The sequence below is a fragment of the Leptodactylus fuscus genome, chromosome 6, assembly GCF_031893055.1.
Source record: "Leptodactylus fuscus isolate aLepFus1 chromosome 6, aLepFus1.hap2, whole genome shotgun sequence".
In the NCBI taxonomy this organism is placed as follows: Eukaryota; Metazoa; Chordata; class Amphibia; order Anura; family Leptodactylidae; genus Leptodactylus; species Leptodactylus fuscus.
The window spans coordinates 152,147,578-152,175,439 of NC_134270.1; the positions used below are offsets into that span (position 1 = coordinate 152,147,578).

Genomic DNA, 27,862 nt, shown 5'->3' on the forward strand with positions numbered 1-27,862 from the left:
ACCCACCAAACACTATTATACCATGATAATATACTATAATATAGTATAATAAATGGACATAATAAACAGATATACTCACCTTATTGGGAACATGCATGAGAAGAACTCAACCACAATGAGGAAATCAAATCCAAGACCACAGAAAGTTCCTGCATTCATGGTTGTGTCTACTCTAGGGTTGAGCGATCGTGTTTGGAAAAGATCGGATTCCGATCGGCGATCGAGAAAATTCCACGATCGAGATCGGAATTCCGAACACGATCTTTTTAGGTGGGATCGAGATCGGTGATTATTTCCCACAATGCTTTGCTACTGGCCAAGCATTGTGGGAAAAGCTAACAATGTTAGCCTTCACACTGAGTATACACTCCGCTCATTCTGAGCAGAGTGTATACTCAGTGTGAAGGCTCCGCTGCGGTTCCATAGGAATGAATGAAAGCAGCCGGCACACAGCCTTAACCCCCTGCGCGCCAGCTGCATCCATTCATTCTAATGGTAGACTAGCTATCATCTCTAGTAGCTTCTTACCTGCAGAGAAGGCTGGTCCGGTGCCCGGTGTTCTCGTTCTTCTTCGCCTCGCTGCCTCCGCCTCCCAGGTTAGTGTTAAAGAGCTAGGAAGAAGGCGGGGCTTGTGGCTTAGGAGAGTGTGGGTGGGTACAGGGCGGGGAGACGTGACATCTCCCCTCCCAGTACCCGCCCACACTCTCCTAACCCGCCTACACTCTCAAACCTGGGAGGCAGGGGGCAGCGAGGCGAAGAAGAACAAGAACAACGGGCACCGGACCAGCCATCTCTGCAGGTAAGTGGACACCAGGGGGGACTAAGTAGCCAGAGGATTAAAAAAAAATCTTCTGGCTACTTAGTGATTAAAAAAAATCGCTACACAGTGTGGATTCTAACAATTAAAGTGTTCAATTGTTAGATTCCATGCTGTGTAGTGAATAGGATTGTTTTTAAAATCCGATTAGTAAAAAAAATCCCACTGACTTGCATTGGGATCGGAATTGGGATCGAGATCGGGTTTGAATGAAAAATGATCGGAAATCGGATTTCAAAATTGATCCTGAAAAGTCAAGATTGGCTCAACCCTAGTCTACTCGCAACAGATCAAGACAAAAGACGTCACCACTAAGATGGTCAGAGAAAATGTTTTAAACACTCTTTTACACACAGATTCCTCGTAAGGAAATAGTATGAGGAAGATAGGAGCCACTACTCGGTCTGATCTCAGCTGGGTCATATGGGCTAGTGCCACATGAAAGAGTGTCCTTCAACCTTGGGCTATTCCCGCTCCAGTCCTTTTCGCTCTAGTCCTAGCAAACCTTGAATAGATACCAGTTAACAGGGCAGCCCGGTCCAGTCCTGCAGCTCGGCTGCCTTCTTGCTGTGGAATTCCTCACCAGCTAAGACTTCCCAAATCCCTTCTGCTGAGGTTGTTGGTTTCAGAGGTCACGTGCGGCAGGTACTTCTGCTGGAAGACAACAGAGCTGCAGGACCGGACCATGCGGGGAAGCATCGGATCACCAGATATAGGCAGGTACTTTTTTTTTTTTTTTATCTCGCTCAGTCTAATTGGTAAATTAAATCTCAAATTTTTGCACAAAAACTGGTGTACAAAGGCCCATTGTCTTCTATGTTTTTTATTGCAGATATCTGACCATAACCTGGGGACATTGGGACTTTCAGAACAAAAAGTTACCTAGGGAAATTTAACCATAAAACTAGAAAACGTCCTTCTGTTGGTTTTAAATAGAACATTTATATGAAAGTCCCTTTGAGTCAGTCGTATTTATTTAGCAATTGGAGTGGTAGAAATGACTATGACTCTTAGCTGCCCATAGATATTAGATAACTATCAGAGTCACCTCTAAAACAGTTCATCTAGACCAGTGATGGTGAACCTTTTAGAGACCGAGTGCCCAAACTGCAACCCAAAACCCACTAGTTTATCTCAAAGTGCCAACATGGCAATTTAACCTTAATAATGTGCGGATCCACAATGGCGAACATTTACAGACCTGCGAAATATGGTCATGTGAATGGAGTTTTATAAAGCTTTCTGCTTCACAGTGGCCCCCACACAGTCCAATCTGCTCCACAGTGACCGCCACACAGTACACTCTGCTCCACAGTGACCGCCACACAGTACACTCTGCTCCACAGTGTCCACCACACAGTATAATCTGCTGCTCAGTGGCCCCCACACAGTACAATCATATTCTGCCTTTTTCTTCTTCCGATTGTGCCTCTATTGCTGAGATATTCGCCTGATATGCTAATGAGCCATTTGATGCAATGAGGGCGTCACCTAAGAGCTGCCACCCTGCCATGACTGACAGGGGCAGGTACAGTACATGTCAATCATAGCAGGGCGGGATGGAGGAAGGGAGGAACTGTGTGCTAGAAAGCATAACTCTATCGTGCGATGAGAGCAATGGTGACAACAAACGGCACATTAGCATACCAGCAAAAGGCTATCATCTTATATAATAATATCATTTGGATAATATAATTTTTAAAAATGTTCTTAAATTATAGGCACGTGGGTTGTGAAGCTTCGATGGAGGCTTCAAATCCTCATAGACGTCGGCCCTTATGTCTTCTGAGAACTTTAAGTGAGTCTAAAATATTATATTGAAGTTGGCCAAACCTGCTGGTTATGATGGGATAGGATGACAATGTAATAAACATGGGGTCAGCTCAACAGTCCGTCACTGGCCGAAACTACAGCAGACATGTTGGGTTTTGATATGCCCGATCCTTTGTTGCTGCAGGAGATCAACAACCGACATCAAGGATATTCTGCACAATGACGTTGGATGCTGGGTTCACACTAGCATTCGGGTTTCCGTTTTTCATGCTCGCTTGGGGTCCCGTAAAACGAAATCCCTATCCAAGTTTCTCTATGCACTTGAAGAAAGCTAGGTTACAACCAGAGGGAGTGGTTGCAATGATTGTTGTCATCCAGCTTTCCAAAGACCTGACACAAGAAGATGACTTCTAGTTATAAACATATCAGCACTGCCCTCACATATATTCATACACGTTATCTGAAGGAGAGACAAAAGATTCATTAGTGAATACCAGATTAATGAATTCTATCTAAGAACTATAGCGACATCTAGTGGTAGAATGAAAAATTTGGCAGCGGTGGGATTCGAACCCACGCCTCCAGAGAGACTGGAGCCTAAATCCAGCGCCTTAGACCGCTCGGCCACGCTACCAGGTGACTTTGCTGTCTAATTGAATTTTAGTTGTGGGAAAGAGAAGCACTAGGTCTTCTATATCATAGCAGTCAGCATTTCTTAGTTCATAGAATGAGATGCCTTCAAAGTGCGCCCCCTTCTGGCTGTATACAGGAGCATGAAACAGTCACATGCAGATTTAGTTGTACCTTTATACCATTGCATTATACTTTTTCTTCCCATAGCTTGTGATCCCCATGCACTGAATCAACAGCATGCTCTGCCCCAGTGGCCTAATGGATAAGGCACTGGCCTCCTAAGCCAGGGATTGTGGGTTCGAGTCCCATCTGGGGTGCAATGGTGCTTTTTAACAAATTTATTTACACTTTTCTTGGACATTTCTCTCCAAAGAGAGGAAAATCAGATAAAGGAGACAGTGGACATTTGTGCCCACCAAATAGATTCCCAATTCCTGAGAATTAGCAGACAAATGGGGCCTCACATCCATGCAGAATAGGAGAATGGGGGCTATTTGTTAAGGGCGCGGATCACTACAAAGTTGTCTGCAATATGGCACCAGCTCAGGAGCAGAGCAACGGCCATAACTAGAGATGAGCGAACACTGTTCGATTGAATATCAGGCCGTTCGAGGCATTCGATTCCAATCGAATACCATGAGGCAAACGCACTAAAAATTTGTATCACCTACCCTGGCGCTTTTTTTGCACCAATAACTATGCAGGGGAGGTGGGACAGGAACTACGACAACGGAGGCATCGAAAAAAAAATTGGAAAAAGTAATTGGCGGCCAAAATCAGGTGACCTCCAATTTATACAAATGGTGGATTTAACTTGAGACTGTGAACTAGACAGGGACCAGTGGCGTAACTAGGAATGGCGGGGCCCCGTGGCGAACTTTTGACATGGGCCCCCCCCCCACACTGAAGATCTCGACTAAGTCCCTCCTACGCATTCCTGCGCGCTCTATTATGTCCCATAGTGGCCCCTGCACACACTATTATGTCCCATAGTGGCCCCTGCACACAGTATTATGTCCCATAGTGGCCCCTGCACACAGTATTATACCCAATAGTGGCCACTGCACACAGTATTATGTCCCATAGTGGCCCCTGCACACAGTATTATGTCCCATAGTGGCCCCTGCACACAGTATTATACCCAATAGTGGCTCCTGCACACACTATTATGTCCCATAGTGGCCCCTGCACACAGTATTATGTCCCATAGTGGCCCCTGCACACAGTATTATACCCAATAGTGGCTCCTGCACACACTATTATGTCCCATAGTGGCCCCTGCACACAGTATTATGTCCCATAGTGGCCCCTGCACACAGTATTATACCCAATAGTGGCCACTGCACACAGTATTATGTTCCTTAGTGGCCCCTACAGGACTAAATACTGTCATGTCACCGCTGACCGCTATACCAGGACAAATTGTGGATAAAAAATCTGGTCATGTGCATTACAATTTAGTAACTCCATGTGCCTCATATTAATAGCAGTTAACCCCATCATCTCCCTCACATTAACCCCTGTGTGCCTCACCATAAGAGTTACTGATATGTGAGAGACATGGAGGTAATAATAAAGTATCTTCATCACTGTCCCAGGCCCTGTGGCAGCTGCTACCGCTGCTATGGTGGTAGTTACGCCACTGATAGGGACCGATCTACAGACAGGGTTAGCTAGGGATAACCTTTATTTAGGGGGGAATGTCACTCACCCAGCTCTTTGGGGCTCTATCTGGTCGGGATCCCTGTCAGCTTGTGATATGCGCGAGCTGACTTTTCCCATAGGAATGCATTGACCAGCGTTGATTGGCCAAATGCCATACAGAGTACAGCATTCGGTCAAACAACACTGGTTCTGCCGGAGGCTTGTCTGTGAGGAGGCGGAGTCTAAGATCGGACCAGAATGGAGACTGCCGTGGCGTTGATTGGCCGAATGCCATACAGAGTACAGCATTCGGCCAATGAACGCTGGTTCTGTCGGAGGAGGCGGAGTCTAAGATTGGTCCACAGCACTCTCCATTCTGGTCCGATCTTAGACTCCGCCTCCTCACAGACCAGCCTCCGGCAGAACCAGTGTTGATTGGCCGAATGCTGTACTCTGTATGGCATTCGGGCAATCAACGCTGGTCAATGCATTCCTATGGGAAAAAGTCAGCTCCCGCATATCACAAGCTGACAGGGATCCCGACATAATACAGTGACTTGGGCATGTTAGATGCCCCCAGACATGCATCACCTGCTGTCCCAGTTGCATTCCAGGGCGTTGGCATCATTTCCTGGGGTGTCTTAGTGGACTTGGTGACTCTCCTGAGTCGAAGAGTGGGATCCCCTGAAACTAAGCATTTTTCCCCATAGACTATAATGGGGTTCGATATTTGCTCGAATAGTCGAATATTGAGGGGCTATTCGATATGAATATCGAATATTTTACTGTTCGCTTATCTCTAGTCTTTACCACTCATTGTATTATACTTTAGAGACATGGCCGCTGGCATGTGAAAGACAATATCTGTGGCATTTTATAGCGCCAACAAAGAGATTGAATCTTATTCACACATTGCAGAAAAGCTATGAAACAGACCTGCAGAAAAAAAGTGCTGTGGATAAAACCGCAGCGGCAACGCATTGCTGTTCTTCCCGCAGCGCTTTGGACAAAAAGTTTGTAGACGTTTCCTCTGCGGACTTTCTGTTACAATTATACCTATGGGGAAACCACTGGCATTTCCTGAGATATAATTGAAATGTTGCGAATTCTGGTTTTGGAAATCGCGGCATGTCTGCACGGGCATTTTACCGCGAAGTGAGCATGGGGTTTGTTAGAATCCCTTCCACTTTTCCCGTACTGTAAAATTCTCTGATGTTTACCAGGTAAATTGCACTGTTTCTGTGCCGCATCCAAAACTGCAAGCGTTTTTTTTTTTTTTCCAAGGAGGTCCATATAGTGTGCAAGAGCAAAAAAACTCCCAAAAACAAAAAAAACTGCAGGAAAAAAAAATGCATCATGTAAAAAAACACGTTACAAAACTTTCAACAAAAAAGTAATGTGATTCTTGTAACAAAAGCCCCATAAAACTAGTTACACACCCTCTACACGCAGCCGAAATAGCTCAGTTGGGAGAGCGTTAGACTGAAGATCTAAAGGTCCCTGGTTCGATCCCGGGTTTCGGCAGATGTTTTTGAAGCACTTTGTCCTCTCACATTACATGGGTTATCTCAATTAACTCCTAAATACAGAAATTTACAAGGACTTTACTAGCAATGAAGTGTTTCAATTAAATATACAGGTTTATTTTAAGAGTTGTGGTAACTATAGAGATATATACTGTACATATCAATATTAGACAGCTCAGTCTACATAAAATGAACAGTATAAGTACTTTATTCCAGGACTCCTTATTTTCCTCCTACTTCTAACCCTACATTCTGCTTGTCTGTGAGATGTAATGTTTTACAAAAGTGTTAAGGTGAAAAAAACATGAGCTGTCAGAAGTGGGATTCGAACCCACGCCTCCAGGGGAGACTGCGACCTGAACGCAGCGCCTTAGACCGCTCGGCCATCCTGACTGCCTTGTGCTGTAGTTTAACCCATTGAAGAAAATGCTAAAGTATGAACTCTAATCTAGATTTCAGCAGGTGATTTAGTGTGTTGTTATACAGCACTAGGATTAGCTAATAACTATGGCAGAGTGACATATAGTTGGCACCCTATGGGGCTCCATATACATAGTGTAAGCATAATATCTGCAGCTAGTCATCTGAGTATATTCTGTAGTGTACTTACCTGTATGATAGGACAGGACCTGCTCTATGGTCATCGGAACGGACCATCAAACGCCCCCTCGGAGAAGCATTGGCTTGCACACTCGGTCTTGTGAATTAAGCCTTAATCCCATCCACATTGCAGAAAAATATGTGCAGCGGAAGTTCTGAGATTTCCAAAACCGTTGCACTTTTGGAAATCGAAGCATGTCAATTATATCTACGGAATATCTGACCGTTTCCCTATAGGTATAATGGAAGCAGAGAGTCCACAGAGGAAGACTGTGCAAACTTCCTGTGCAGAGCGCTGCAGGTAAAACTGTGATGCGCTTTTTGGCTGCGGCTCGCTACGTGGGGTCTTAATCTCAATAAATTTCCCTGCCCCTATAGCATATTACAGTCGTAGCCACAGGAACGGTCATCCGTATCTGGACTGTGGGGTCAGACACTTGGACTTCACACAGATCAGCTGTGCTGGTGCTATAAGCTGCAGCAGTGAATGGCGAGGTCCTAGTAGGAAATATGCTTTAGGGGCCAGAAAACCCCTTTAATAAATTATCTACATTGTGATTTTGCTAATATTTTGCAAAATTGTGAAAAAAAAAAAACCATATCAGCAGGTGAAATACTATGTAACAGCATTACTGTATGGCCAGAGAGTGTGACAACTGTATGCGGCTGGAGTCCTGTCCACTTGCAGCACCCAGTGACTGTGGGATTTTGCAGGTAAGCCTGATGTAGAACTCACTGTTAGCCATACCCAGGGCCGCCATCAGGAATTTTGGGGCCCCATACAGCCTAAGTGTCTCCCCCCCCCCCCCCCCGCCATTTTAAAACGACCTTATTTTGCGTCATACCAATTCTGTATTACATTTCCCTTTATTTAGCAGCTTTACAAGGCTTAATCAGATTCTATTTGCAGGTACAATCTGCTATGTGTGACCGCGCCTATAGAGAGCCAACACCATCTATAAGAGCCCTCCTAATAAATCTTCAGGGCTTATTCACATTGCGTTTTTGGCCTCTCTTGCCAGGATACGTTGGTAACCAGTCAGAATCAGCTGTCAACTTATCCCTGCACGAAGAACTGGCCATTAAAAAAAAAGGGGGGCCTGCAGTTCTCTGTGCAGGGATAAGTGGGGAGCTAATTGTGACTGGTTACCAACGTATCCCGGCAAGGGAGGCCAAAAACACAATGTGAACACTCCTTTAAAGTGAAAGTCCCACCCCCAAACAGGCTGCTATGCTAGTAACATAGCCTACATCATTATTATTCTCCAGCTAAAAACTTATATATTATATATTATTGCCCGAGTTCCCTCTCCGCAGTGCCGCACACCCGATGTCCCAACAATCCCCCCCGTCCACCCTCTAACATCTTTCCATTGCCCCCTGTACCCATACCTCCCAACTTTTGAAGAACCAAAAGAGGGACAAAATGCCAGGGAAATTTAGCCCCACCCACTGTTATGTTGACTCTGCCCACTCATTAATTTTTCATGTGCCCGCACACTATATAATCCTCCTACAGTCACTCGTAAATTATATGTCCCCCCTCCGTCTCTCCCCCAGCTTCATATACACCCTTCATCTGCCCCCAGATTCATGTCCCCTCCATCTCTGCCCCCAGATTCATGTCCCCCCATCTCTGCCCCCAGATTCATGTCCCCTCCATTTCTGCCCCCAGATTCATGTCCCTCCATCTCTGCCCCCAGATGCATGTCCCTTCCATTTCTGCCCCCAGTTTCATGTCCCCCCATCTCTGCCCCCAGATTGATGTCCCCTCCATCTCTGCCCCCAGATCCATGTCCCCTCCATTTCTGCCCACAGATTCATGTCCCCACATCTCTGCCCCCAGATTCATGTCCCCTCCATCTTTGCCCCCAGATTCATGCCCCCCATCTCTGCCCCCAGATTCATGTCCCCTCCATCTCTGCCCCCAGATTCATGTCCCCTCCATCTCTGCCCTCAGATTCATGTCCCTCCATCTCTGCCCCCAGTGTCATGCCATCCTCTCCATCTCTGCCCCCAGATTCATGTCCCTCCATCTCTGCCCCCAGTGTCATGCCGTCCTCTCCTTCATCTGCCCCCAGTTTCACGTTCCACATTACACTTACCTTTTCCTCGTTCCCCCGCTGCTCTCTGCGCGCCTCTCTCTCTTACTGGCGCACAGTTGTAGACGCGATGTGACGTCATCACATCGCGTCTACACTGCCGGGTAGCCGGCGGCAGCGGCGAAGTGAGGAGCTGCCGCCGGTCTCGCTGACACATATGCGGCTGAAGCGAGGAGCTGACCTGTGTCAGCTCCTCGCTTCCCCGCTGCCGCCGGTCTCGCTGACACATATGCGGCTGAAGCGAGGAGCTGACCTGTGTCAGCTCCTCGCTTCCCCGCTGCCACCGGTCTCGCTGACACATATGCGGCTGAAGCGAGGAGCTGACCTGTGTCAGCTCCTCGCTTCTCCGCTGCCACCGGTCTCGCTGACACATATGCGGAGCATATATGAAACAAACAGGACATACAATGACTGCTGCCGGCGCCAGGGGGCCCGGGCCCCCCCCCCCATTTTTAAATTTGGCCGGGCCCCTGACGCCAGTAGCAGTAGTACTGGCCTATCGGCGGCCCTGGCCATACCCCTAAAGTGCAGTGACTATACCCCCATGGTGCTGTCATGAGACCACTCATTCTGAATACAGTGTATACAATAAATTAGTGCACTTGTATATAACAGCCCTCTTTGGTAACAGGGTCTGCTTGGTGATAGATTCTCTATGAAGGTAGAGTCATATAGGGTAACACCTAGAGAAGCCAAATTTTTATATGGATCATGAGGGTGCATGTACACGTTCAGGTTTTTGAGGAGGTAGCACGTGCCAATGCCATTTATACTTTCTCAACCTGGTGGTGCTGGCTTGAAAAAAATCTGAATATCTAAAATACACTCTAAGGCAAGATACCAAGATACCCCAATAGCAATATCCATGCTTTCTTGCAACCGTAGATGTCACACGGACAGTTTTCTCTGTCATGTGAATGTAGTCTTAGACTAAGGCCCCATGTTACAGAAATGCAATGTTCATGATTGTGTATTGTCAGGTGAGGCCTACCACATAGCACTGCAATACTGCTAGGCTGATAAGTCCGCCCTTCTGACAGTGGAGGGATATCAGTGCCGAAACTAATGGCAACAATGCTTCCAGCACATGGTTGTCAACTGTTAGGCTGGGTCCCCAAGGGACATAAATGCAGCGCTAAAGCGCTGCGGAAAAAACCGCTGCATGAACGAATTGCAGTTCTTTCCGCAGCGCTTTTAAGAGAAAGTTCACAGAGTTTTCCTCTGCGGACTTTCTCTTAACATTATATCTATGAGAAAGCCGCCAGCGTTTCCATAGATATAATTGACATGCTGTGATATGCAAAGCCGTAACTGCTTTGCAAATTGCAGAGTGTCCGCGCTGCGATTTCTTCTGCAAAGTGGGCATGGGATTCGCATGAATCCTATCCCCTTTGCTTGCACTGTAAAACACTGCGATTTTTCCGGCAGCGTCTCCGCTGCGGGCAAATCGTGGCATTTACGTCCCATGGGGCCCCGGCCTTAAAGCTGACAGTGCACTGAATTCAGCGTACTGTCAGCTTTCTAGCAGTCTATAATACCACCAACCTGTGAGGACATGAAACGTCCTTTTTTCTCTGGCCATAAACATTAGATTTTAGACTGCCATCACTAGTCTGAAATGAGCGGTGGTTGGTCGCACGGACATCTGTCCCAAACACATGAACAACCACCAACCTACAGATGAGCGAGCATTCAACTATCCCCAGACACTTGGATCATTAGCAGATGAAAGTTGTTCAACACCAATAAAGTGCTGAAAAAGTAAATGCCGGACACTTTGTAGGTGTTAGTAACAAATACATGACCACAATGCAAAAATCTCCCACAGATCTGTCATTCTAGCCCATACATGGCAGGAAAAAAATACAACACAACAGATTTTGGTTCTGGGCAACTTTAGTTGATGGTTGGCTGTATGGGACACACTGTCGTAGGTTTATGTATGACCAACCAACAGCAGACAACCTAAAATTTGCCACCTCGTCAGTCCAAAATCTAATGTGTATGGCCTGATTTAGATGGTGACCTAAAGAAAGCTCAAATATTTAGTTAGGGAATGTCCACATAGGATGCCTCACCCAATGAATTTTCTTATTTTTGAGGCTCACAATGTACTTCTTTTCCTATGGAGTTTGGGATGGAAATCCACGCAAACACGGGGAGAACATACAAACTTTTTTTTGCCCTTGGGAGGATTTCAACCGAGGACTCTAGCGTTGCAAGGCTGCAGTGCTAACCACTGACCCAGCGTCTGGCTAAAATTCAACATGGCTGCCTTTTCCTCCCCCCCGGCATTATCTGTAGGGGCCAAGTCAACAAACTCCTAATAAACATACCATAGTCAGATTGTCCTGACAAAATAGCTTTTATCTTCCCCTGAGTACCACATAATATGATGGAAAATACAACACATTTTATTTCAGGTATATCATGCGTCATAAAAAATTAAATTATTATAACAAAACGTATATTTATTCTAGATTTTACTAAAAGTATGTACATTGTACAAAAAAATACAAAAATAAAGTCATGTCATGAAAAGAATAAAAAAAATCAGTAGAGAGCCGGTGTACACAAGCTTAGTACAGTAGTAAAAAAGAAAAAAAAAAAAAAGTCTAACCATTCAAGTGTTAAATCCCTGAAAATTCTGTAGAATTTGATTAAGATCAGTCTGCTCATTAAAGTTACTTTTCTGGAAATTAATTTTAACAATAAAAATATATTCTGAACAGATAGACCACAGACAACTTCTGTTGGGCCACTGTCCCATCCTGAACTGAAGTCGTCCCAACTTGAACTGGAGAAAACAAGTTCCTTCCTGAACTGCAAAGAACAAGTTCCTTCCTGAACTGGAGAGAAGATGTCCCATCCTGAAATGAAGAGAAGATGTCCCATCCTGAAATGGAAAGTACTAGTCCCATCTTGAACTGAAGAGAAGAAATCCCACCCTGAACTAGAGAGAAGACGTCCCACCCTGAACTGGAGAGAGGAAGTCCCATCCTGAATTAGAGAGAAGTCCCATCATAAACTAAAAAGAAGAAGCCCCATCCTGAACTAGAAAGAAGAAGCCCCATCTTCAACTGGAGAGAAGAAGTCCCCTCCTGAACTGGAGAAAAGAAGTCCCACCCTGAGCTGAAGAGTAGAAGCCCCATCCTGAACCGGAGAGAAGAAGCCCCATCCTGAACTAGAAAGAAGAAGCCCCATCTTGAACTAGAAAGAAGAAGTCCCATTTTCAAATGGAGAAAAGAAGTTCTATCATCAACTGAAGAGAAGAAGTCCCATTCCTGAACAGGAGTGAAGTCTTATCCTGAACTGGAGAGAAGAAGTCCCACTCTGAACTGCAGAGTAGAAGTCCCATCCTGAACTAGAAAGAAGAAGCCCCATCCTCAACTGAAGAGACCTCCCCTCCTGAACCGGAGAGAAGAAGCCCCTTCCTGAACTAGAAAGAAGAAGAAGTCCCATCTTCAACTGGAGAAAAGAAGTTCTATCATCAACTGAAGAGAAGAAGTCCCATCCTGAACTGATGAGAATAATAGGACACTGGATGCCAGTGAGTAATAAGCAGCTCTTTAAACTGCGCTGGATGCCAAGACACCCTCATGCTTGACAATCTTTGGGAAGACTGGAGTCAGAGCTCGTGCTCTCCTCTTGTACGGGAATTCTGCACCTCTCTGCTCCTGACAAGAGAAAATGTTAGGATTAATAAAAGTGTATGGTCAAACAAGAATTTTCCCTGTGCATAGAAAAATAGCCTAGACTTACTAATAGGGCTGCGCCTTAGTACTGTCTAAAACTGCAATGCAAGTTGGTGAATTTCAGGTGCACCATGGAGCATCTCAGCTTCTGTGTCCCTATTGCCACTATTAAGACTGGTGTCAAATATTCCAGCCTTAATAAAGCCCATGACAGGCACAGGACACGGCTGGTTTATGAAGAGAATACGGCCTCATCACAAATCAGGCGCATACCCATGCGCAAAAATGGAACGCATTTAGATTTCAGTTACAAAACCGCTCCTAGCTAACCTGAGTTATAATAAATATGTCAGGCAGAGGCATTTCCACCCTGACCTGCCGCAGTCTCATTCGCACAATGTGGTGAGCGTGGCACAATACAGGGGTTAGGGTGCAGGTATGGAGCAATTTTCTTGATAAATTCCCCCCAGAGAGTGGAGCGGCACAGGAGCGTAGGCGGGCTGTGACGGAGGCGCCCCAGTCCGTCAGAGTTCAGGCACACAGGGACTCCCAACATAAGCATGAATTATTAAAGGGGTTTTTCGGCACCAAAAATATCCATAGGATATCTCAATTTGTAGACAGTTAAAAAAGTTAAACATTTTTGAAAATCTAAATAATTAAAAAATGTGCTTAATTTTGAAGATTTTCTCTAAACCTCTTAGTGGTGACATCTGTTGTCCTGATCGGTTGTCAATAGATATGACCATGAATGCAGGAACTTTCTATGGTCTGAGATGTCCTTATTGTGGACATGTAGAAGAAGCCTTCTCACTGTACCCTGAGCACTGCAGCGTCATCAGCTTTTCCTGCTTCTCACCGCCCCCTTCTGTACACATGATCCCACCTCCTACACCTCTTCCTTCAGAGAAGCTAGTCACATACAACGCAATTAAAATCTCGCACATGCGCAGCACATGACTAGCGGCTCTGGAAGCAGTGACGACCTGTAGGAGGAGGGATCATCTGTAATGAAGGGGGCGATGAGAAACGGAGGTGGCTGATGATGCTGCAGTGCTCAGGGTACAGTGAGAAGTCTTCCCGTGCTCCATGATAAGTAATAAGCATATTAAAAAAACGTGTTAATTAAAAAATGGCGGTGCAGATCAGTGAATAAAAGGTATGTACAGAATAGCTGTTCTAAAGATACGCTTATTTAAAAATTGATATAGCCAATGATAGACTATCTTTCAAATCAATGGGTTTGTGCACGCAGTCGCTCTTTGTATACAGAATTGATGGGGTGAGAACAATAAAGTTGTATGATGTTTTATTCATATATTGTGATCTTGGCTACATTTCGGGTCACCGAGACTTATTGAACGCTGGCCTAATACTTACTGATGAATCCTCTGTTCATCTTCTTACGATTTATCTGTATTATCATTGCTAGGATCACTCCTGCGGATAGTAGAAGCAGGATGGCTCCGATCAGAATTAGTGACAGGGTCCCTAGAACAATACAATGGGATATTTTATCACAACATATTCCAAGGAGAAAGCAAGCGCACTACTATACAGAGATGTAAGAGGGATCCTATACAGGTGCATGAAGCCTCTATTGTACCTTTGTATGGCTATACAAATCCATATTGTGTTCCATCGTATGCCATATGTACACAGGTCATAGGCGCATTGCTTTTAGAGGGGGAGATTATCATATATACAGCAACCAACAAAGCCATAATGGCAACGCACTGAGGCCATACAGCCCCGTAGCGGGAGCTATATAGTCCACATTCCCTGCTATATAGTCCTCATGCATATGACGCTGCAGTGTACATGGGCCCTAAAGCCCAGAGCTTGGCCAGACACATAGTGGCACATTATTCGGCATATTATCTTGACCTTACGGAAGTGTGTTTGCAATGAGACCCTCTACATCACTTGCCACTTTCTGCAAATACGGGCACAGCGTGGCAGGAACGCCTCAGCTCAACATTTATATTATACCTCATAGCCCTATGGGTGTGCACTTGATTTATTAAGAGGTGTGGTGCCAGTCAGTGCCTTTATTAAGACTGGCGTAGGAAATTCCACTCTTAAGAAATTCCCTAATTCATCTGCAAGGATTATTAGACTGGTGTGGAAACCATTGGTCCGGATAACTCTCCCCCAAAGCAGTGGAAGCAAAGAGGTTGTCAGGCAGCTCTGGCTCCACTTATCCAACCCACGAGCCCTTTCATTCTCCCAGCCTTTCGGGGGGTGTCCTTCATCAGATCCAGTGTCGGATTTTAAGTGATATGGATTTCCCCATAGAATATACCCGTATCCTGGGTTTCTCAAGTCTTACTACGTAACATAAAAGTACAGACAAGATGCAAGAGGAAGCTGCTGAAAAGGAAAGAGTTCCAACCATGACCTTCACCACAATTGTCATGTTTGTTCTCATTCCCTCCATATCCCCTTAGTTTCCCCTTCGGGGTTTCCCCAGCATAAAAAAATTGTGGTGTATGAATAGGATTTGTTCTTCATGTGTGATGATCCTCTATATATGCTGTATGATCATAACATGTGTATTGTAGAAGCTATTATTACTATACAGGAAATAAAAATCTCATTTATGTTATGTCAACATTTTGACAAAAATGGTAACAGGGAGTGCAACCACTACCAGGCCCGGAGGGGTACGGGGCCCGCTGGAAATGATGGAAGGTAAGGAGGAAAGAAGAGAACATGTGTGAGCAAGAAGGGGATATGGGGGTGTAGGCTGTGTGTGAGTAAGGGGGGGGGGATTCAGACTCTGGTGGTGGGGGTCCGCGGCACTGTGCTGTGTGGGGCCATTGTCAGTATATAATTCTGTGTGGGGCCCACTGTGGAGCATATACTACTGTGTGGGGGCCACTGGTGAGTACACAATATTGTGTAGGGGTCACTGTGGAGCATATAATACTGTGTATGGGCCACAGTGGAGCACGTAATACTGTCCCAGTATTGTTTACACGCTGGGCACTGCTCATTCACTGTATTCTTGATAACTGCAGTTGTGGGTACTAAACTGTACCCCTGTCAAGTATCTGAGATATCGCTTCAGTGTCCGTAACCACCACTATCAAGAATTCGCTCTAGGAAGTGGGTAGGGGGCCCCGGACAAAAGTTTGCACCCGGGCCCACTAGACTTTAATTACGCCATTGCTTTCCACTATGACAAATACACATCAGGAAAACCCCACACAGAAGACAGATCTTGAGAATGAAATATCTGAAACAAGTTTTCTATTCTAATGTGGTTTTCTTAAGATTCCCTGCATGGAAACTGATACCTGCTGAAGTCTGATAAGGTAAAGATAAGCCAAAGACATTACATGACACTTACCCCACTCATATGAGTTGCTAGGAGTGGAGGGAGGGGTAAAGGGTGACATACGGCTCTTAGTGGTAATATTCTGAAGAATGGTTACTTTTCTTAGGAGACTGGAAGACGATGGGGACAAAGAAGTGGTGGGGACTGCAACAGTCACCTGCGATGGAAAAGGTTTGGCACATTTCACATCTCGTGTGGCAGATCCTTGTTCTGTAACGGCTTGTCCCATGGCGGTGCAGCTAAAAAAGACCAAAAACAAAACGTGCAGAGTAAGAATGATCAATACAGCTTGAAACACAACAAGCAAGAACTGTGTGTATACGATAATGGAGGGCGGTGGCAGGGACGTGGATTTAAGAAGCCATAATGAACTGACAGATATTGTGACAGCCCATCTGTTCATTACATTAGAGCAAAGGGCAGGCATAAGGAGCAGAGGCCCAGTGGGCTAAGGGTTTATTATAACATGGGTAAACATACTGCACCAAAGGGCCAGACAAACCTGAATTCAACCCTGGCCATGGAGGCTGTTGACCTCCTCTAACTTCTGGATTGTTCCAAAGCAATTGTTATGGCTTGATCGTGATGGGTTCTTAAGAACAGGATAAGTTGGGTTTATAAAATAAAGGTATTCTTGACTGAATATAATTTCCCACTTACTTCGTCCAAGGAAGACACTTGCTATTTTCTTTATCTGAAAAGGTTCCAGGCTTGCAGGGCTGACATTCTGAAACAAGAACATTACAGCGTCTGTGGGATTCTCAGAAGTCTGATTGATACGATTATCAACTATGAAGACAACTGACTGTAGCATAGGTCTAGTAACTAAGAAGGCAAATCAACTTAAGGGGTATTCCAACCTCAAACATTATTGGTATAACCACAGGAAGTGTCAAATGTCTCAGGAATATGGACCCCAAATCTGGAACTGGTTTCAAGGACCATCAATTCTGCGGATGGAAACATGGCTCCACATTCAGAAAGCTCTCTCTGTTCATTGCTATGGGAGCTTTGAAAACTCAGCTTTTTCAGAATTTGTATAGAAGTGAATGTAGAGAACCACAGAATCACAGCACCACAGGATGCCCCCATTCCCAAAATCGTTGGTAGAGGTGGGACCCACATCTCTAAGTCATTTAAGGCAAATCCTGTGGCCTATGTAGTAGCTGATGAAATGTTTAATAAATGGATGGGTAGTCAAGCCATCTGCTCTATAGGAAGAAATAGGTCAACCACAGAGGGAAGTGCCAAGAGGGAGGAGTAACCTGTGCATTTCAAGAATACATAGGACTCCTAGTCAGTCATAGTCACCAATAAACACTGCAGGTCAATGTAATCGCGTTCTAAGACAGGACTGACTAACATCATAAAACATTTACACCCCTGACCTCACCATCAGGGCTATGCCTAGCTTCTTGTGTTACTGATGATGGGATACTATTCATAGAAGCTGCTTTCATTATTGTGCTCAGATTTCTCTATATCTGTGTCAGAGATCTTTTTAGCTGTACCATAACCTGGATTTGGAGTTCAGCGCCCCTGAACCTCCTACATTATGGTCACTTGCACTTTTCTCAGCTATTCGTTTTACAGTTACTCCTGGCAGAATTACATGTAAAGAGACTAGTAGTAGTAGTAATGGATAGTGAAGGGGGCAGACTGCTCCTTATTGTACCCACCCCTAAAATCAGGGAGACAAATTAAATAAGCAGGGCTATTAGCACTAGAAAATCTGAGAGGACACCATGCATGAAGGTGACAAAACATATTGTCCAGCAGGAACCTACAGAGACTGGTTGTCACTTTTGATCAGAAAATGGTGGTGAAATGTTATGTTCATTCATCAATGTAGATGAATTTCTGGCCAGCTGTTGGCCTAAAATACCAATGTTTTTCATGATCGGCTACTTTTGGCTGATCATCCTCCAACTTGCGCAGACTCACTGGGGATTTTACCATTCACTCTGCTCCAGTTTTCTGATGATATTGAGGGGAACCTTTGTTACAAGGCCCTTTCTTGTGCCAAATCTGTGCCCCAAGGCACGACCTGCACCTCACTTGCCACATTCTGTGAAAGTGGATGTTGCGGGGATGCCTAAGGGTGGCTGATTTACTAAACTCACACCTGTTTCCCAAGGTGAGTTAGAATGGATATCTACACCATTTCCCACCTGGTATATATTTCAATTCAAGCACCGGGACCTCCAACAGGCTGAGGCCTCTTGTGTACAATATGTCTTAATAAATTTGCCCTAGTGTGATTTTTTTTTTTGTTACAATTTATCTGTTCCCTGATTGGATAGTTTAGTTGCTACTGTCGATAGTGGGATTATTCGTGCAAGCGATCCCATCATTAATCTGATGGGCAACGTAGGCTCCATCAAAATGACAGACACCTCGGCAGAAACCAATGGACCATGCAGTAAGTGAATGGGGCCCATAAGTCGCCACTGGTGTCTGTCTTGCAACACATCTATAACAACACTGTGGCTTCTGTTATACGCAGGAGACATAATGCAGATGTGAACATAGCTTTACAGTACATTGATAAATGTAACTCACAAATATACATAAGCAGAAAACAAACCCATATAATAAATAATGCTATTGTGTAAATATATCTATAAAACAGAGAGGATGACACATACTGTTATTTATAATCTCATTTCCGCTGTCACATCGACAGGCGGTATAGCGGTTGTTTTTCTTAGTACTTCCTTCAGGGCATCCACAAACAGCGTCAAATTCAATGGTGCATGGCTTTAATGTAATGCTGCCTTCATCTATGAAATCAGAAAAAAGGGAAATTATTACAATATTAAATATTACTTTATATTCACAGTCTCATTTATAATAGGATGTACAAAGTTAGTCCTGTGACAGCTGTCACTCAGAAAATGTGATATCGTCACTGTTACCGTAATGACGTTATATTGTAATAAAAGTTGCTTTAGTGTCACTGAACAGTTGCTTTCCATATCTCGAAAACTCTGAGTCTTGGACAATCCCTTTAAGAAGACATAGCAGTGGTACTGAGAAATTGCAGAGCTGTTCCTATTACTTATTCTTATGTACAGCATCAGCTTCCAGTGCCTAGAGGCTGTCAGAATAGCTGATCTGTGTGGGTCCAAGTTTTAGAACCTCACAGTTCACATACTGATGGACAAACTCCATTTGAGGCTGGAAAACCCCTTTAAGGGAGTCTTGCCCCTGTAGTGCCCACAAGCCCTAATGGGGCATATAAAAAGGGACTGTCTCCTCCCAGTCCTTCAGTTTCGGCTTACCTGCTTCACATTTAGTGCACTTCTTACAACCATCTCTGGCATTCCTTGGATTGTAGTAGTCATTCCTACAGGCCCCACATTTCGATGCTTTATTAGAAGATGTGCAGATATCTAATATCTGCTGTCCTAAAGAAAAAGAAATATAAATCGTATAAAATATAACCTCATCTCAGAATACTCATCCAGAAATCTGTAGTATGTCTGGATCATAATGTCCATGGACTGCGTATCACATGACCACGGACTGCATATCGCATGACCACGGACTGCATATCGCATGACCACGGACTGCATATCGCATGACCACGGACTGATGTTTATCCATTGGGAGTAAGCCGAATGAATGACAGCAAGCAGATATCTAGAAAACCGTGAGGAACTGATATAGAAAGAATATTGGAAAATTGTAGAACTTTTTATTATACAAATAATAACATTTGCCTCTCAATATTGGTGTGAAAATGGCTGATCCCTTGAAGAAGTTAAAATCTACTATTCACCCAGAATGCCCAAACAGAAAATGTATAAATTGGTATCCGGGAACAGGTAATCGCTTTAAAGGGAGTCTGTCACCAGAGCGCAGGATATCACCCCTGAAACATACAGTGTTTTCCCTTTGTAAATGTGTTTTTGCCAATATGCAAATTGGCTGTTTGGAGAAATAAGAACGTTACCAATTGCAACCGCCCATCATTGCTCCAAAAGAGCTGCTTTGAATATCAACAAAAAACTGCAATATATCGGGAATGGAAGCAGCGATTCACAAGTGGAAAACACTGTATGATTCAGGGGACTCTAACCTATCTATCTGCAGGGCTGGGGTGATATGCTGGTTCTGGTGACCCTAACCTATCTATCTGCAGGGCTGGGGTGATAGGCTAGGTCTTGGTGACAGGCTCCCTTTAAGGCACATGGTTATTCAACAATAACCGCTGTCCAGGTGGTGTAAAAAAAAAAAAAAAAGTACAGTATCCTGCAGTAAGAATATCACAGGAATAGTCAAATATGGAGGTGATATGGTACAAATTTTGGTTTGGTTCTCTTTAGGATCTGGTTGCTTTGCCATTACCAAAAAAAATAATGAATTCTGTTATGCCAGAAATTAGCGTATCTGTATACAGGACAGTCCTTTGCGAAGATGATAAATACCTGCTAGTATCTTTAGGCACCGTGCACACAAACAAGTGTGCATGCCACGTGGGGCCGATTTTACAGTGGAGTGCATTCATGTGACAATTGGAGTGACATCTGAGTGCATTCTGTGATGTACTTGCTTACCTCTGTGGGGGCTTCTGATCCATTCTGCCCCGATGACACGCAGGATAGGACCTGCTTTAAGTTCTTTGGAACAGAACCGACCATCGTATGCCCATTCGATACAGTCATTTGTGTGCATGGGGCTTAAGGCTATGTCACACCGAACGCCTGGCGCAGATCCAGTGCTTTAAGCCCAACTTTATCATCCAGCAATTTCAGTTAAACAAAACCGTATGCTCAAGAGACCTCACAGAGATGAGCGAACACTGTTCGGATCAGCCGTTCTGAACAGCACGCTCCCATAGAAATGAATGGAAGCACCTGGCACGGCGACCGGCCGCCGGCAAAGTGTACGTACCAGGTGCTTCCATTCATTTCTATGGGAGCGTGCTGTTCGGAACGGCTGATCCGAACAGTGTTCGCTCATCTCGAGAATGGAATCCCTCAGGCTCCGTTTGTGTCCACTACTTTTGGGGTCTGTTTATCCATACAACTGGTCCTCCACCAGACCTGAATGTACTCTATAGATGCAGGAGCAACGTTTCTTTTTTTACTACAGCATGAGTAATATATAAATCTCTGAGAAATGCTGAAATCACTCCAATGCTTGCCTCCGCCTCCATACCCACGGCTACAGTATAAGTGTGACAGGTGAGCGCTCTCACAGTCATTACTTCCTTCCTCTAAGTCAACCAGACTCTCAGCAAACTACCGTATGTACTAGTAGTGCTTACACAGAAGAAAACTACTGCCGGATCACAATGGAACAGAGACAAGAGAATATTCCACGAGCGGTTTCACTGATTCACATACTGCCATCATTGCTGACCTTGCTTATGTGTATTATTAACTCAATGTAATACTAAGAAGGTTTCCTCTGTGGGCAATACCTTTATGTTAGAAGGGTGCCCCAATGGTGGAGAATCCAGTGATCAAATGCAAGGGAAGCCAGCAGAAAGTGAACTCTGCTGGAGAAATTAACTCCTTCCAACCATAGGCATTTTTCGACTTTCGAACCCTATAACTTTGTTATTTTTCCATTCACAGACCACATGAGGACTTAATGTTTGTGGGACAAATCAAACTTCGTAATGGTACCATTTAATATCCCGTATGATGTTCTGGGAACTTAGAAAAAATTCTGAATGGGGTGGAATTGGAGAAAAACTGCAATTGTGAGACTTTCTTATGGGCTTTGTTTTTACGACGTTCACTGTGCAGCCAAAATTACATGTTACCTGTATTCTATGGGTCTGTACGATTCTGAGGATACTAAATTTATAAATAAAAAAATCGCCATATTGTGACAACCGGCGTATTTTTTTTTGTGGGACCAGGGGTACGTTTTACTTATACCATTTGGGGAACGTGTGATGTGTTGATCACTTTTTATTCAAGTTTTCTATGTGAGGCCAAAAAAAGCTTTTATTCTTTTTTTAGGCCATGGGGACGTATAACAATGTTTATGTTGATTTATCTTTATTTCCAATCTGGGGAACGGGGCGTGATTCGAATTTTTAGGTTTTTTTATATATACTTTTAAAACTTTTTTTTAAAAAAGAAATATTGTAGTCTATGGGACTTTTGCTACAATACTATTGAAGCTGATCATAGACCAGCCTCAATAGCTATATTCGGATGTCAGGCCTGGGAGCCTTCAGAAGGCCTTAAACCCTCTTAAATTCCCCTGCAGTGGTACTGTAGAAGAAATAATCACTTTCTGCTGGCTTCCCTCACTGACTGCAGCGGACCACTGGAGGTCCAATCATTGGCAGACAACCCCTTTAAGCACAGTGACTAGACTGGGGTCCTCTGTTCAGGATCCTCATCTTTTGGACAGAACTGAGATGGGTTATATAAAGGATCACTCACTCTGGAGAACATATCTGGCATTACACTAACTGGCCATTGATGTGAATAGGCACCATGTAATGCTTAACTTCTCCTGTAGAAGTGCTGCAGGGAAAATGAGTACTTACGACCAGGTTTCCCTACAGATAACAGATTATTACTGGAGGACTGGACTTTGTGATCTGCTTATATTTAAGGGACCCTTCTAAATAGTAGGGATTGTAGACATTAATGGGTTTCTCCAAGTCTTAAATACTGATGAGCTATCCTTAGATTGGTGGGGTTCTGATACCTGGCACCGAAACCTATTTGGGGGAGTGCAACTTGCGCTTCACAGGCCAGAGATGTCACATTCATCAGCCACATGGCCGGCTTTCAGCTCAGTCCCATTGAAGTGAATGGGACAGAGCTGCAATACCAATCACAGCCACTATACAATGTATGGCACTATGCATGATAGGCAGTGGATACACTTCAGTACTGGTCCGAACATTGTGGAACCTTCAAATAACTGAGTTAATGAGTTAATTATGGCACCCATATGCCCTAATATGGAAAGGGGGTTTTATGGTCTGACAACCTGGTACCCTGATGATACCCCTAAAACACAAGCAATTGAGAATATATTTATATCTATAATAGTAATAAGAAAGTGTCGGGCGCACACCTGCAGTACAATGTGTGAGTAAAGTACTAGTCACTTGTTTTTCGGGACTTCCCCTTTGACTTCTTTCCACTCATGATGTATGAAAAATGCAGTGTCTGCATATCTCTCTCTGTAAAGTCAATGTGAGCTATATTTATCTCTGGCCTTAAATACACATGTAAGGTTTAATTCGACGAAAACTGAGAAAAACATCCCCCCACACATGGAAGGTTGAAAGCAGCAAAGAATCCGGGCTACACATTACATGTAGCAGCAAAGGAAGTGATAGACTGATATCAGATAATGGGCAAAATTTTATCTCTGCATATCCGATTTCTGGGGAAATTACCCAACGTTTACCTTAAATGATACTTTACAAGGATAGGTTAATATGGCCCTAATCTGGCTATACATTGGTACCTATGTTAACCGGACCCTCCAGGGTCCTACAAAACACATTTAGATTACATAGGGGGTCTATGGTAAAATCTGATAAGAAGAAACACAGGGGTCCAAGTGTTGTCCCAAATATAAATCTAAAATTCATCCATATTATAGCAGTGTGGCCCTGACCCATTACTCTGTACTCAGTGTGGCCCTGAACTGTACCAAGTCATATCACCCTAATCTCTGGGTGGCAGCCATCCCCTTCCTGCAGGCAGACATGGCCCTTACGACAGTTTTCCGTTTCTCCTTTGCTAAACTTATCCTGTCTGTTTATCCCGTGACATATCAGGACAGAATATGGCGGTGACCTACACAGGCCACAGAACGGCAACTGGAATTTCCTCTGATTTCCCTTTCATAATGTCAACTGATCGTATAGGGAAAAATGCTACCTCATTTCAGATAAGCACTGATCACACTGGTTTCACAGCTTCCGATTTTACAGAATACGCTTTTCTTAGATGGCTTTTAAAGATTCTTTTAGTGCATTTAATGAAGGTGCATTGTTGGGGCTACACTATGCCGACTCTACAAAACTAATGGAAAACACATGAATAAATTCAGCTGTGAATTGAACTTAAGAATTGATGTTACTGCCCTGTACCTATCAGTGAAATATTACTCCAGGATACCTTAGTTCAGCATTTCCTTCTATGCACTGCCTTCCATTATGATGTCCCCTAAGAGATTTATATTTCATGTCAGTCAAAAGAGTCTGATCCCCTGCACATGAAAAGGGAAGTGACCTGATGTATCTACAGTCACTCTCTGCTGAAATGAATGGAGTCACACCTGCCTTACGCGGTGTAAAAGATTCTTGTGGGATGTATTTTTTTTCACAGATCTATTCATCTAAATGTGTGAAATGGGTCCATAAAAATAGCCCAATAGTCTGATCAGAGAAAAAAATAGATACATATAAATATAGTGGATAGATGGATGATAGTGAGATGGGTGGCTATATAGATGATAGAGATAGAAGTAAATAGATATTATATACATAGATAGACAAATAGAATAGGGGGAAAAAAAAAAAGGTTAAAAAAATACCAAAAGACAGCAGCACCACCAAATGAAAGGGTGCAACATCCCCTAAGCTATAAGCAATACCCTGAGAATAGAACAAAAAAAATCTGAGGCAGAACTGCAGTAGGTCCAGGAGGAAATAGTTATTTGCTTTTTTCCACCTGGAACTACTGGAGTGCTGTCTCTGACTTAGGTAGTAAGATATGACATGAACGGACAGACAAAGATGATAGGCAGAAAGATGATAGATAGATAGATAGATAGATAGATAGATAGATAGATAGATAGATAGATAGATAGATAGATAGATCATGAACAGATAGGTAGATAATATATATATATATATATATATATATATATATATATATATATACAGAATGCAGTATGTATATGAAATTATTCATATTAATACATATTCATCATTCTGTGCCATTACAGGTTTACATTACATATTACATGTATCTCTCCATCTCTGGATACAATAGTATTATTACTCTACAGTAACAGTATTTATCATCTCAGTTATTACAGACATCTATCACTTATACACTAGGTATAATAGTATACACTATTCCATGTTACCTATACAATATATATATTATATATGCCCCCACCTGCCGCACAGAAGTCGCAGCACACCACTTTTCCATCTGATACTTCCTCGTACTGGTCCCGTGAGCACCCGGTAGCCCCGGCCGGGTCAGGCAGCAGGACCCTGAGGACGAGCATCGCCAGCAGCCCGGTGACCGGGAGACACAGGTCGGCCATGTCTTCAGCACCAGCCACACATCACACTGCGCTCTGCCCGCTCCTGGCATCTCCTATTATACGCCCGGGGAGGGGCGGGGCCATCTTCCAGTAACCTTGTGCTGTGGTATCTGTAAGCCCGGGGCATGCTGGGAGTAGTAGTTTTATTCTAGTTCTTCAGTAAAGTAGATTACAACATTTTCCCTCAGCATTCAATCATCCAATCAGATCACAGCTTTCATGTGCTAGAAGAATAAAAGCCGCAGTCTGATTGGTTGCTGCAGTTTTGGCAGCGAGAAACGTTGCCCCTAGCACAAATCAAGTTCCAGCTATCAATGGATAGTTAAAATAACAATGTATTTCATTGCTATGGGCAACAGCTATACTATTCACTGAGTCTTCTCACTCTGTGCGCTATACTGGGAGACTTTCAATGGATAGACAGAGGGGCAGAATGGGTGGCGCGCTATGCATGCCATGGCGAATTTAGCTCTAGCCACTTCCACCATGACCTTTGTCTGGGAATTTTTTAAAAAAAAAATTGGCCGGGGGAGGTGAACCCACCCCTCCCCCCCTATTTTAAAAAAATAAAACCCCTTTAATGCCCCCCTTAGTACTATGTTCCCCTTCTACCAAAGAAACATAAATAATATACTAATATTCACCTCATCGACCCTACCGCTCCTGGAGCAGAAAATGGGCGAATGGTGAAGCAGGGAGCGGACGGCTCCTGCTTCACCACTGAATGCAACTCATCTGCGTCCAGAGAGGACGTATATGAGTTAAAGCCAGAATATACCTCCTGCTGACCGGGACAGGATCCGGAATCCAGGACAATTGTATCCTGTATACACTCAGCCTTCAGCACTGAATGCTTAAGGGTACATTCACACTGAGTTTTTTAGCAAGGACACAGAATCCACGTGGAAAAAAACGCCTCCCCATAGAGGTCTATGGATTCCGCTAGCGTAAAAAAAGCTTCCTTCAGGCATATTCCGCCTACAAAAACCAACACAGTCAATGGGAGGCGGAAAATACAAGTGGAATTGGCAAAATCGTGTGGAAAAACCGCTAGCGGTTTTTTTAAAGGTCCATACACTGTGCTTTCCTAATTCCTGAAGCAGATTTTATCCTTGCCAAAAAAAAACTCCCTGTGAATGGACCCAAAGGCTGAGATGCGGAAACGCAGCTTCTTTTGTTGCAGATTTTGCTGTGTTTTTTTTTTTTTTAAACTGTAATTTTTATTAAATTTTTAACAAGATATACAACCATAAAAAATAGACATACAAAATACAATAAAACAAAGGAAAAGCCTGGAACAGTAACAGCCCTCCACAACCGCATAAAACAATTAACACTTTACAACGAGCAGACAAAAGAGACTGACATAACAGACAAGAGGGGGGGGGGGGGGGTAGGCCAAAAAAGAAAGGGTGGGCAGGCAAGGGGGGGAATATGAACAGGTATGAAAGGGGAAGGGAAGGTCAAAAACCATGCGTTATACAGTAAGCATGCCAGGACGACCAGATGGAATCGAAACCCTCTACTGAATGGTTCAGGGTGGCTGTCATATATTCGAGGCTGCGCACATCTTTAAGACGTGCAATCAATTCAGATTTGGTAGGGGGAAGCACATCTTTCCAATGACGGGCAATAAGAGTTTTTGCCGCAGTACACAGGTACAAAAACAAACGAGAGGTTTTCTTACCCAGTTGCTTAGGAGGCAAATTAAGTAGATAAATCATCGGATCCAGCGGAACCCCCTGGATAAAAAGATCTTCTGTAATAAGTTGCACCTCCTCCCAAAAAGGGCGGAGAAGGGGACAATCCCAAAATATGTGAAAAATCGAGCCCAATGAGGACTGGCAGCACCAACATAAAGGAGAAAGGGCAGGGTTAAGTTTGTGCAACAATACGGGGGTATGATACCAGGACATGAGGATTTTATACTGGGTTTCCTGGAAGGTAATACATGTGGAGGATTTAGCAGCCCGGGACCAAATAGTTTGCCAAGAACCTAGCGGGATCTGACGCCCCAAAACCTCTTCCTTGCTGCAACGCGACGTGAACGCATTGTGGTTCTTTCCGCAGCGCTTTTAAGAGAAAGTTCACAGAGTTTTCCTCCGCGGACTTTCTCTTAACATTATATCTATGGGAAAGCCGCCGGCGTTTCCGTAGATATAATTGACATGCTGTCCACACTGCGTTTTTTTTTCCGCAAAGTGAGCATAGTATTCGCACGAATCCCATCCCCTTTGCTTGCACTGTACAACGCCGCAATTTTTCCAACAGCATCTCCGCTGCGAGCAAATCACGGTGTTTCTGGCCCATGGGGGCCCCCCCTAAAGGGGCTTTCCAGGCTTGATGATCTATTTTTTGGACAAGTCCTCACTACAAGATGGAAGCAGCATCTACCAGCACCAGGAATAGACAGCAGATGGGCCTTGAACACCTCCGTCTGTTGCATAGTG

General features: G+C 44.1%; 4 non-coding genes and 1 pseudogene across 4 annotated transcripts; 2 read left to right on the top strand and 3 right to left on the bottom strand.

Annotated features, from left to right (window-relative positions):
- Positions 1-3,142: 3,142 nt before the first annotated feature.
- On the bottom strand, positions 3,143-3,224 carry TRNAL-UAG (transfer RNA leucine (anticodon UAG)). The gene has a single exon. It is a non-coding gene; the product is annotated as a tRNA-Leu (tRNA).
- A 243-nt stretch (positions 3,225-3,467) lies between these two features.
- TRNAR-CCU (transfer RNA arginine (anticodon CCU)) lies at positions 3,468-3,540 on the top strand. Its single transcript has one exon. It is a non-coding gene; the product is annotated as a tRNA-Arg (tRNA).
- Positions 3,541-6,318: 2,778 nt separating this feature from the next.
- Positions 6,319-6,391, top strand: TRNAF-GAA (transfer RNA phenylalanine (anticodon GAA)). The gene has a single exon. It is a non-coding gene; the product is annotated as a tRNA-Phe (tRNA).
- A 312-nt stretch (positions 6,392-6,703) lies between these two features.
- TRNAL-CAG (transfer RNA leucine (anticodon CAG)) lies at positions 6,704-6,786 on the bottom strand. The gene has a single exon. It is a non-coding gene; the product is annotated as a tRNA-Leu (tRNA).
- Positions 6,787-12,692: 5,906 nt separating this feature from the next.
- On the bottom strand, positions 12,693-25,412 carry LOC142209150 (uncharacterized; annotated as a pseudogene).
- Between the last annotated feature and the right edge of the window lie 2,450 nt (positions 25,413-27,862).